At 36.5% G+C, this 12,653-nt stretch overlaps 1 protein-coding gene across 8 annotated transcripts in view; it reads left to right on the top strand.

The window, feature by feature from the left end:
• Nucleotides 1–11,367: 11,367 nt before the first annotated feature.
• The window catches only part of LOC134205646 (MAP kinase-activating death domain protein), a 129,609-nt gene continuing 128,323 nt past the window's right edge, over nt 11,368–12,653 (top strand). For 7 of the 8 annotated variants that reach the window (XR_009978167.1, XM_062681096.1, XM_062681097.1 and 4 more), the window contains exon 1: nt 11,368–11,639. The gene's annotated coding sequence lies outside the window, so the exon portion shown is untranslated. Of the gene's footprint in view, nt 11,640–11,677; nt 12,010–12,653 lie in introns of those variants that run through there. The other variant, XM_062681095.1, reaches the window with a different exon arrangement.

Raw genomic sequence — 12,653 nt, 5'->3', positions numbered from 1 at the left:
GTAAGGACGTGGCCGGCGCCGTTATTGACTTTAAATACGTGAGCTTCTGAAACGTGTACATTGAGAATGGATAGCATACCTATCCCATGCTCCATTCACATGGATCTCTGTGCAATTTCACAAGTTCCAGTCAATCACGGAGTAGCAACTACGAATTGTACGGTCATAATGCTCATGCTCATGCTCATGCTCAATAAAAGAAAACGCAACAATGTCTTTATCCTCTGCAGATGAGGACAAAGAGTTATCGCTATTCACTTTTGTCGCTTGTTTACTCTTCACAGTGCAGGTAACGCAGCTGGCTTGCTCGGCCTCTCCGAGTGTTTGGTGTGCGCAGGTTTAGAGGAAACGGCGGAACACGTGTTGTTCGTGTGCCCACGTTTTCGCACAATGCGTGACCACATGCTTGCCACATGTGGTCTGGACACTACCCTGGACAATCTAGTTAGGAGGATGTGTAAAGATGAAGTTGGCTGGAACGCCGTTTTATCGGCTATCGCCCAAATCGTCTCGAAGCTACACAGAGGGTGGCGCGTGGACTCAAGGATGGCTAGTTCAGGCGCAAATAAGAGGTGGTCCAAGGGATCGGAGTCGGCTTCATGGGTCATACCGGTGGTCATGCTCTGTGGTCGAACTCGATCCTTTTATCGAACAAGTGGCCGTGCGAAGAACAACATTGTATCGTCGCTTTCGCGGCGTCGGTCAACCGGGCGGGTTCCGAGCCCGAGGATGGAAAGGGGTCCTCGTCAAGGCTGGGGCAGGCGTAGGCACCGCGTCGGCAAGTCCCTCTGTGTGTTGGCGAATAGGCCCTGTCGCAGAGAGGGCCTATTCCCTTCAGAGGACATAGGGCGTGGTAAGGTCACCTGGAAAGCCGGCAACATACACATACCACAACAATAGGACGTTTTACCCAGTGGAATTAGTTTGCAGTGGAATACCTGGAGGAATTTTCGGCAGAATTCCAAAAAAAAATCCCGAAGGATGTTATGAAAAAATTTCTAAAATAATTTCATAAGGAAATCCTAAAGCAAATTCTGAAGAATTTTTTCCCTAATGTTTTTTAAAGTATTTTCTAAAGAAATTTCTTGAAAAATTGTTAGAAGAATTCTCGCTTAACTTTTCAAAAGGACCTAAGTAACATTTTTTTCATGAATTAATTTGAATAGCGCAATCAACAGAACAACATGAAAGCTTTTGATTGCAGTACTCAAATTAATTCATAAAAAAATGTTACTTAGGTCCTTTTGAAAAGTTAAGCGAGAATTCTTCAAGGAATTACCAACAGTTTGACTAAATGAATATTCGAATACATTTCTGGATTATAATCCGAAGAAATTTACGGAGGAGTCTTAAAACGTATTCCTGCTAGAATTCATTCATTTATTCAGACTAAGGCCGAAGTGGCCTATGCGGTATATAAGAGTCTTCTCCATTCGGCTCGGCCCATTGCTATTGCTACACGTCGCCAACCACGCAGTCTACGCAGGGTGCGTAAGTCATCTTGCACTTGATCGATCCACCTTGCCCGCTGCGCACCTCGCCTTCTTGTGCTCGTCGGATCGTTGTCCAGAACCATTTACACCGTGTTACTGTCCGACATTCTGGCTACGTGCCCGGCCCACCGCAATCGTCCGATTTTCGCGGTGTGAACAATGGATGGTTCTCCCAACAGCAAATGCAACTCGTGGTTCTTTCGCCTCCTCCACGTAGATTGTCAGTTTGGTACGGCGGCGAACTCTATTCGATCGGAGCGTCTTGCGGAGTCTAAAGTATGTACGATTTCTCTGCTGGTATCATTTCCGGCAGTCACCAATGAGCCCAAGTACACAAATTCTTCTACCACCTCGATTTCGTCACCACCGATGCAAACTCGCGGTGGGTGGCTCACATTGTCTTCTCTTGTACTTCGTCTTCGACGTGTTGATGACTAGTCCGATCCGCTTGGCTTCCCTCTTCAGTCTGATGTAGGCTTCCTCCATCTTCTCAAAGTTACGTGCCATAATATCTATGTCGTCGGTGAAGCCAAATAGCTGGACGGACTTATTGAAAATTGTACCACTCGTGTTAATCCCTGCTCTTCGTATTACCCCTTCCAAAGTGATGTTGAATAGCAAACACGAAAGACCATCACCTTGCCGTAACCCTCTACGGGTTTCGAAGGGACTCGAGAATGCCCCTGAAATTCGAACTACTCCTGCTAGAATGCCTGGGGAAAAACCATTGTATGCTGTTATAAGATTGACGTGAAAATTTATCGTTACGTTAAATATTAGCTTTAAACTAAATTTTTGAATCTAATTTACGTTGCAAATTATGGAAGTAGAAGTTTCGGTGCGGTGTTAAAGGAACGACCCTTAACAACTTTGCGTCGACATGTGTAAGAGATCCAAAGCTATGAGCATGATAAGGATGGCAACAAATGCCTCACGGTTGAAATCAACATTACCGTGGAAAACATAACTGCAACGCCTCAAGAAGACTTTGTGACCATGTGTGAAAAACTCAATCTCTCTGCGAATTGTGCTCGTTGAGTTGGAGCATAGATCAGTTTCAGGCAAACGAATAACAATTAATAGACGAGATGAAAGGTGTGCTGATACTTGTAGTGTTGGCAAGTAAGTCTTAGAAAAATAAATAAATAAAGTTAAACAGTATATTCCGATATGTATTAGAGAAATAATAAATATATAATTATTATTTTCAACTTGAAATTATAAATGGAAAATCGACTAATTATTTCATAGCGCCCATTACTATTTGGTACACATAATTGAATGACGAGACGTCATACGAACGAAGGAAATGATGCAAATCCGAATGATTGATTCGTCAGCCATGCATCACTAGTGCTACATGTTCATGATAGGCATAGTTGTGGGTGCATACACTGAGAAGGCTTCAGTTATACAACGGATGTGTAGAAACGCATCGACCTGGGCATCCCGCAGCCAGAGCCTACAGGAGTAGGCCCGAGAGGAGTTCCCAGTGACAGTAGTAGACAGTGAGTAAGCGGGTGGCACCGCCCTCTGCTGGTTGAAATGTCACTGGAGGAAGCAGATTACCAACATCAATTCAAGTAGAGAGCAGTGCTCTTACTTGAATTGTCGTTCGGTGGAGAAAGCATCAGCTCCGATGGCGAGTAACAGGTACACCGCTCTCTGCTAATCGGAGCGAGGATGCTTCGATCGCGACATGGCACAGTCGGTAGCAAAAAGAAGGAAAAATGTCCGAATGTCGTACGATATGGGCTCTCACTCTGCGGACCATAGTTCGGTTCTTCTCCAGATCCAGAAAGAAAGTGAAAAAAAAAAAGAAAGAAGCATGTTGAAAAAAAAGAGAAGTATGAAAAAAAAGAAAGACTGAGTGATTAAAGGCCATGTTGGAAGCTCCGGTGGAGATAGACGGAGCTTCAAAGAAAACAAAGAGAAAAAAATGAAATGAAAGATAAAATGTACTTCGACGGAGATGGGCGAAGTACTGAAAAAAAAAAAATGAAATGAAAGATAAAATGTACTTCGACGGAGATGGGCGAAGTACTGAAAAAAATTTAGACGGCCGAAAGTATGTACTTCGACGGAGATGGGCGAAGTATTTAAAAAAAAAAAAGATAGCTAAGCAAAATAGATTGTTGATTTGCATAAAGATTTTGCATTATGGTTTTCGATCCGAGTTCAACATTTGTATTAGAGATTTAAAAAAAATCGGAGTGAAAGTAGTGGTTGAATTGCAAACTGATTGAAACTTTGCGAGGAATGTAGAACGAGAAGTTGAGCTTTAAATAAATTTGAAATAATTATAAGAATTGGAGAAATTAATTGGAAATTTGAACATGAAAAAAAAAATAATAAGAAATTGTCATTTTCAGAAAAATATATTAAGCTCGTTTAGTGGAATGTATTAAACCGTCTAAGACGAATTAAGTACTGTCCATTTAATTCCACCAGTTAATTTTCGTTATCTTTGCAGATACGTATTTCGACCACAACTGTGTGGTCGTCTTCAGTGTCTTGTACTTGACTCGACTTAAGAAGACGAAGAAATTGTGTTGCATTTGTATTGATTTTGCAAAGCGTTGATTGCAGGTAATACATAGACGATTAGTAGATATTTGGGTTATAGTTTGAATACCTTTCATATTGAAGAATGCGATTGAAAATTTGAACAAAAAAAAATATTGACAATGTAATTGGAAACATGAGATAAACATTTAAATTTGAGATTTGTTTTAAAGAATTGGCGTCAAAAAAAAAAACACGCAGGGAACTTCTCGATCGAGTGTTCAAATTGGATGATTAGATACGGATAAGAACTATGGATTAATGATGTTTTGAGATGTGGAATGAAATGGATTAGCACCAAGATTAGCGCCGATAAAAAATTTTTTTATTGAGATTCGAATTAAAGATAAAGATTATAGATTTGAGTTGGAGATTTAGACTACAGATTTCGTATGAGTATTTCCAATGTTGACGATTTGATTTATGATTTTCATGTGGTATTTAGACTGATAGCTGTATATCGCAAATGTGTTTGAGGTGAATCTTAAAGAGAAAACACGATATTCGTTAAGGGATTAGATTTAAAAGGTATCCGAGGTACCCATCCGAGTTTTGGATGGAAATTCGAATTTTTGATTCGAGTTCCAAATTTAAAAGCAAAAATTTTATTGGAGATTTATTTCAACTTGGACATTCGAAGAATTGAGTCAGATATTGAAAACTTTTATTGAATTCTAAAAACGTAAATTTGTGTTTAAGGCTTCAGATTTGCATAGTTGAGCTTGACTTTGACATCTGGATTATATTTTGAAGAAATGGATTGTAGATTTAATACTTCATAAAGTTTAGTTGGATCTGTATTTCAGATTTAAATTGAGGAAAATGGTTTGAAATTTGGATACGAAATTACTGGAATCAGTGCTGTTAGTAGAGATTCATAACTAAGATTCGGATTGAATTATTGGAAACAGATGCAGATAAGCATATCAGATAAGAAAATTAGGTCGGAAGAAGATTTGGTTCATAGTGTTAATTGGTTTGTGAATCAACGGCTCGAATGGAATAGTATGACCATAGACTAAGATCGAAAGTTTGGATGCGAAATTCAGATTATAGATTGATATGCACGTGCTTAATTCATTATACGGATTTGAGATATGGATCGGGAATTCATAACAAAGATTTGGATTGAAGAATTAAACTGGAGATAAAAAAACTGTATAATTGGCAAAATATTTTCGAAGTTGATGTTGACGTTCTATGTTTTTAAATTGAAGATTTCCATTATAGATCAATAAGCCTGCAAAAACAAAGAAAGAAACGATCTGAACATGATTTAAATTGCAAAAGCTGATGAAACATCAGATGAATTATATATTAAATTCAAAGACTCGTTTTGGATTCAAAAACGAATAAAACTTGACTTCTGTTTTGGATTGGATTACAATGTGGAATGGAATCAGAGACTTTTAATCGTAGAACTAATTTTGTGTTTATAATTAGATTTGCATACGATGATAAAATTTATCTTTTGAATAAGGGATTGTATTTGCCAATTGATTTTGTAGATAAGAATTGAAGAATTGAAGATACGATTTCACTGGTTACACTTGTAGATTGAATTATAGTTTTTTTATTTTGGATTTTGAAATACGTAGATAAAACAATAACTCCATTATTGATTGGTTTTGGAGGAAATTGTGAAGAAGAGAAATCAATATGAGAATTTGGTGATAGGAATCAAAGATACATTCATATTTTTGTTTTAATTTAATGTTACATTGTAGATTGAATTCAATTCTTGAATTAGATGTTAGATCCAAAGATTATTTCTGAATGTACAAATATTAGGATAAAATTCGAATTCTGTTTTGAGTTGTTATGGAGGTTGCATATCATGGTATCAGCTCACATTCACATCAGCTATCTGAATCGAAACTTGGATATGTGGAGTGGCGTTGGAGATTCAAACAAGAGAATTAATTTAAAAATTAGATTTCGTTCTTTTACGAAAACAAGATTTGTAGATTAGATTTACAAATTAAAATTTCGATTGAATTGGGATTGGATATGGATTGGATTTTGTTTGGTTTTGGATTTTCATTACATTTGGATTGGATTTGGACTGATTTTGGATTTGATTTGAATAAGACTTGGATTTAAATTGAATTTCGATTGAATTTGGGACAGATAGGATTCGAATTAGACTTAGATTGAATTGAATTGGATTTGGATTAGATTTGGAACGGATTGGATTTTCATTAGATTTGGATTGTATATTAATTGAATTTGGTTTAGATTTGGAACGGATTTGGATTGAATTTTGTTTGGTTTTGGTTTTTTGGATCTGGACTGGATTTGAACTGATATAAACGATTTAATTTAGATTGGATTTCTATTGCGCATAAGCCCCAAAATTTTATTCCCACCTTTGGGTTTCCGCGCCGAGCACTCAGCGCCAGACTCGGCGACAAGGAGATACTGGTCAAGTTGGTACTCCTGATTTTTTGACAACTGATGTCGATTGGTTGTGTGAGTGCACCGGTGTCAGAAAATAGAGCTTTTAGATAAAAATTTAATTGTCAAATGCACATTTTGATAGAAATATGGATGAATGAGTGAATAAAATGTGCAAATGCTCTATCGCGGAAGCAGTTGCTGAAGACAAGTGTCAATGGCTTCAGTGACGAAACGAAAAGTTTCAATGCAAAAATCAATATTACATTAGATTTGATTTGGATTGGGTTGATTGCATTTGAATTAGACTTGAATTAGATTTGGGCCGGATTTGAATTGGATTCGGATTAGATTCGAATTAGACTTATATTGAATTGAACTGGATTTGGATTAGATGTGGAACGGATTTAGATTGTTTTTTTATTGGATTTGGATTGAATTTGGTTTGGATATTGAAAGAATTTTAATTGAATCTGGACTGGATTTGGACTTATGTAATCGATTTAATCTAGATTTAATTTAGATTGGATTTCTATTACATTAGATTTGATTTGGATTTGGATCGGGTTGGATTCGAATTGAACTAAGATAGGATTTGAATTAGACTTGGATGAGATTTGGGCCGGATTTCGATTGGATTTAAATTGGACTAAGATTGGATTTGGATTGGATTTAAATTGCATTTAATTTGGGTTGGAATTAATTTGGATTGGATTTGGATTTAATTGAATTGGATTGAATTAGAATTGGATTTTAAATGGATTTGAATTATATTTTGATAGGAGTCGAATTGGATTTTCACTTGATTTGGATTGGGTTTGTATTGGATTTGTATTGGATTTCCATTTGATTTGAATGGGATATCAATTGAATTTGGATTAGTTTTGAAATGGATTTGGCTTCGATTTTGTTTGGTTTTGGATTTTCACTACATTTGGATTGGATCTGGATGGGATTTGGACTGACTTTGGATTGGATTTGACTTAGATTTGAATTAAATTTCGCTTGGATTTGGATTGGATTTGAATTCGATTAGAGACAGATTGGATTCGAATTATACTTATATTTAATTGAACTGGATTTGGATTAGATGTGGAACGGATTTGAATTGTTTTTTATTGGATTTGGATTGAATTTGGATTGGATATTAAATGAATTTTAATTGGATCGGACTGGATTTGGACTGATTTAATTAAGGTTGGATTTAGATTGGATTTGGATTGGATTGAATCGGATTGGTTTTGAATTGGATTTGGAACGAATTTGGATTGTATTTAAATTGCATTTAATTTGGTTTGAATTTGATTAATTGATTAAATTAAATTGAATTGGATTTAGATACGGTTGTACTGGGTTTGTGTCGGATTTGCATAGGATTGGATTTGGATTTTAATTGGATTTAAATAAAACTAGAATTGGATTGTTATTGCATTTGTATAGGATGTCAATAAGATTTAGACTGGATTGATTTAGATCTGGATTGGATTGAATTTTGATTGCATATCCTTTAAATTTATTTTTGCTTTGAATCGATGTTGTATTGTTTTTTGATGTTCAATTTGGAATTAAGCTGCTATTAAAGAATTTGGAAAAATAAATGATTGAATTGATAGAATTTAAAAAAAAAATAGAATAAAAAAGAAATTGAAATAGAATTAAAAAAAAATGTGGAAAAAGTAAATACACAAGAACATGATATTTTTTTAATAATGTATAACTAAATCAAAAATAAGATATAACGTCACGTGTTAGAGAGTAGAGGTGAGCGGGATTGTAGTGTTGGCAAGTAAGTCTTAGAAAAATAAATAAATAAAGTTAAACAGTATATTCCGATATGTATTAGAGAAATAATAAATATATAATTATTATTTTCAACTTGAAATTATAAATGGAAAATCGACTAATTATTTCATAGCGCCCATTACTATTTGGTACACATAATTGAATGACGAGACGTCATACGAACGAAGGAAATGATGCAAATCCGAATGATTGATTCGTCAGCCATGCATCACTAGTGCTACATGTTCATGATAGGCATAGTTGTGGGTGCATACACTGAGAAGGCTTCAGTTATACAACGGATGTGTAGAAACGCATCGACCTGGGCATCCCGCAGCCAGAGCCTACAGGAGTAGGCCCGAGAGGAGTTCCCAGTGACAGTAGTAGACAGTGAGTAAGCGGGTGGCACCGCCCTCTGCTGGTTGAAATGTCACTGGAGGAAGCAGATTACCAACATCAATTCAAGTAGAGAGCAGTGCTCTTACTTGAATTGTCGTTCGGTGGAGAAAGCATCAGCTCCGATGGCGAGTAACAGGTACACCGCTCTCTGCTAATCGGAGCGAGGATGCTTCGATCGCGACAATACTGTGTTTCAATGTCCTGATGCTATGGCCAAGGAGAAGAGCAATAATTGGGTCCGGACATCACAAGCTTTTTCTTGTCGGATTCCCCGATAGAATTCCTGGATAAATTACTAAGATAACACCTTGAAGATTTTTTCAAGAAAAGTTTCTGAAGGAACTCCTGAATGAAGTTCCCAAATATTTCCTGGAATTTTGAAGACAATATCCGAAGAAGTTTAAAAAAATATTTCGAAAAATTCCTAGAATATTTCCCAGTAAATTATTTAACAATTTCCTGACAATAAAATACAATTAAAAGTTCATAATGTTTCAAACTGACTAAAGAGAGCCAAGAATGAATTTATGCATTCAATGTTATCAAATATTCATAGCTTCAATATTATTGTGACAGTCAGAGAGTTGTTATTTATATCTCACTAGCATAGAGTGCCAGTGACCATATATTTTTTTTTCCAAAGGAGGACAATTCACCCGAAAAGTAGCGAAAAGGACGACATTTGGCTGAAAAGGAGGACATAAAAAAACATCGATCAAAAGCATTTTTTCCCAATCTATTTCTCACAATTCCGTTTCTTCTGATATCTTCGGCACCTATTACTGTAACTCACACATTTATTTTTTTATATTTACATTGATTTTATTCGAAAACCTTAAGAAAAATATTTCAGATTAGAAAGCAAAAAACGCAATCGTTTGCAACGTTTTATTTGCGAATGGATCTCTGTTGTAGTATTGTTTAATAAACTAAAATATCCAAAGAAAAAAAATATTCATGCTACTGTTTTCTCAAATATCCAAAAGGGGGACATTTTAGCGCAAAAGGAGGAAATCTTATTTTCAATAAAACAATAAAAAAGGAGGACATGTCCTCCTTTAGGATACCTGATGGTCGCCCTACACTATAGCAAACCCGACGAACTTCGTCTCGCCCAAAATTGATTAATTCTCTGAAATTTGGTTTACATTCGCGATTTATTTAGAAGACGGTTAGGGGATGGGTTTTAAACTACTATAGAAAAAACCCAGATTAATCCACCTACAGTGAGATTTTGACCCTTCCTTAATTAAAAAATATTTAAAATATTTTCAGACTCAGTATTTTCAGACTCCAGTATTTAAAACGAGATAAAACTACTCAACTTCCCCAGCGATTGAACATGTAAAATGACAAAGGCAAATCTACCAAATGGCGGTTTTCATGGGTTGAGTGACAACAAAACGAATGATTCCGCACTGTACGTCAGGTTGACTATCTATCAGGCGCTCGTCGGATTGAATAGCTATTGTAACATGTGGTAACATGGTTGGTTAGATACTATCGTAACGCTGGCAGCATGTATACTCGTAATTTCCAGAAACCTTGATATTAATTAATCCAGAACTAACTTAATCAGTCATTGATCTGAACGAAACTCAATAGCGTTCAATAATAACATATATTTTGCCTTATGGCTGCCTAATTTTGTAAAACTAATGATGTTTAATACCTTAAAAATGAGCGAGATTTATATGGTAGTAAATTTTGGAATTTGCACACATACGCACACATACATGCATATAAGTGGTCTATTAGTATCTCAAAACATGCTCACATTTGTTATCTAGCTTCCACTATTGAAATTTTTGAAATCCCTTCAAATTTTTACGTTTTTGCTTTTCTGAGAAGGTTTTGTGGTACATGCTTCTATCTGTTCCTCAATTAAAATCGATTGTTTTTCTGAAACAAATCCGAAAAATAAGAGTATTTTCATATCATATCACTTGTTGTAATTATATTTTCAATATTAAAGTGAATTTGTTTCAATTACCATACATTTTATTTCATAATTCAAGAGGTTTATTGATAGATTAATACATAACACGCCTGCGTAACGCATACAAAGTGAAATTATAGACACTTCCGAAGGAAGGGTCAAAACGTCTTTATCCAAAATTTTAATTTATTTGCTTAAACAATTTTCGAATTATGTAGAAATGTATTTTATTTATATGGGAGCCCTCCTTTCCAGAGGAGCGATATATATTTAATCACAGGTGTGGTCATGAACATTCACATCAAGAAGATCGATTCCATTACTGGCCAGCTGGTTCGAGCACTTCGAACAACTAAGCTCTTTTTTTAAAGAGTGAAATGCTAACTATTTCTCGACTTTTTAATATGTTAAATATCACTGGACAAATAATCGGACAAGTAAATGTGTTAAATATCACTGGACAAGTATATAATTTTAGTTTTCACTGTGTATTCGAAGATTAGATATCACATCGACCGCAGCGCTACCAGTGGGCATTGGCAGAAGCGACAGCAAACGATCAAAACAAAGTATAAGCGCAGGCGCCATTTCAAGCACGTGACTTTGTGTTATCAGTTGGCGGGCAATGTGCCGCTCGCTAGAGCCACTTGCTGGAATGGGCGGTGGAAATGTGTGAATGAGCAACAGCTGGGCTGGGTGGTACATGGGCGGTTGGGTGCTAGAAGAAAAGCGCTCGTCTGCTCCAAAATCCGAACTGGAGCAGCTCGGGAAATTTCAGTCGACTACAGGACCTCGACCAGACTAGGCGCGATATTGGGAAAGCTCTGCAAAATGCTGTGTCCTTACATAATGGATGGTGATAACTCCCAAAAGTGAAAATGACTGTATTTTATTCAGTGATTTATTTGATATCTTAGTGAATTGGTGTTCAAGTTGATTTGAAAAGCATTAGTTATTTGAATTTACGGTGATCAATGAGATTTGAATCGACAGAAAATGATTAATTCATCGATTGTGAAACTTTACGGGAAAAAATGAATCATAGCAGCGATTAGTTTCAACTGGTAAGCTTTCATTTGAAGTTAAAAACTATTCAACGACAAACCCTACAGCTCTTATCAAACATCCAATTTGTTACGGGTGGCACGTGCTACTTTAACAAACTGGTTATTAAACTGCGTGGGCGTATTCATAGTAGCTATTCTGGGTAAGAAAACCCTCAGGAGTGAAAATGAAAGCTCCATAATGGCCGCGCTGAACGCTGAAAGATTTGCAGCTGAAAAATCGATATTATCACGGGCTGGCTCCCCCGAACGCTGTCTCGCTGTACTGTGTGACTGTGTGTTGGGGTGTCGTGTCATGGCATGTTCTTTTACACGTAACGCATTTCTGTTGAGCTGCAGTAGACTGAGACGAAGAGATCATTTGTAAATGGTATGTATTTTTCGCTTTAGATTTCCACCGTTAGTTCAGGATTATTCTCAAACATGGAGTCTTAGTTGTTAACGTGATAACATGGAAGAGCCTGTCGTATGCCTAGTTAGTACTATTCCATTTAATTCTACCACGTTGTCAGCGTGGTGGAATTAAATGGAATAATACTAACTTGTCCTATGACAGGTGGAGACATTACACTAAAAGAGCTCAATTTTATTTGTAATATGGAATAGGTTCCGACCATAGTATGTGGTTTTCGCCTATTTAAATTATGACTGTGCAGAGCAGTGATCTCCAGCAATTTGGGCAATTTTTAATCGCACAATAAAAATAAGCTTTAATCTTTATAAGTCAGTACGTGAACGAGTAGGCTAGCGGTAAGATGCTATAAAGCAAGGCCATGTTGAGGGTGGCTGGGTTCTCGATCCCCGGTGCCGGTCTAGGCAGTTTTCGATTTGGAAAATTTTCTCGACTTCCCTGGGCATAAAAGTATCATCATGTTAGCCTCATGATATAGGTACGAATGCAAAAATGGTAACTTGGCTTAGAAATCTAATAATAACTGTGGAAGTGCCGAATGAACACTATTGTCTATCCGGAACAAAGTTAGAACGCTTTTTATACCGAAGTTAGATTTTTCT

This window comes from Armigeres subalbatus, chromosome 1 (assembly GCF_024139115.2).
Source record: "Armigeres subalbatus isolate Guangzhou_Male chromosome 1, GZ_Asu_2, whole genome shotgun sequence".
Taxonomy (NCBI): Eukaryota; Metazoa; Arthropoda; class Insecta; order Diptera; family Culicidae; genus Armigeres; species Armigeres subalbatus.
Note: the sequence above shows the minus strand (reverse complement) of the source record. Positions and strands in the feature narration are given on the sequence as shown.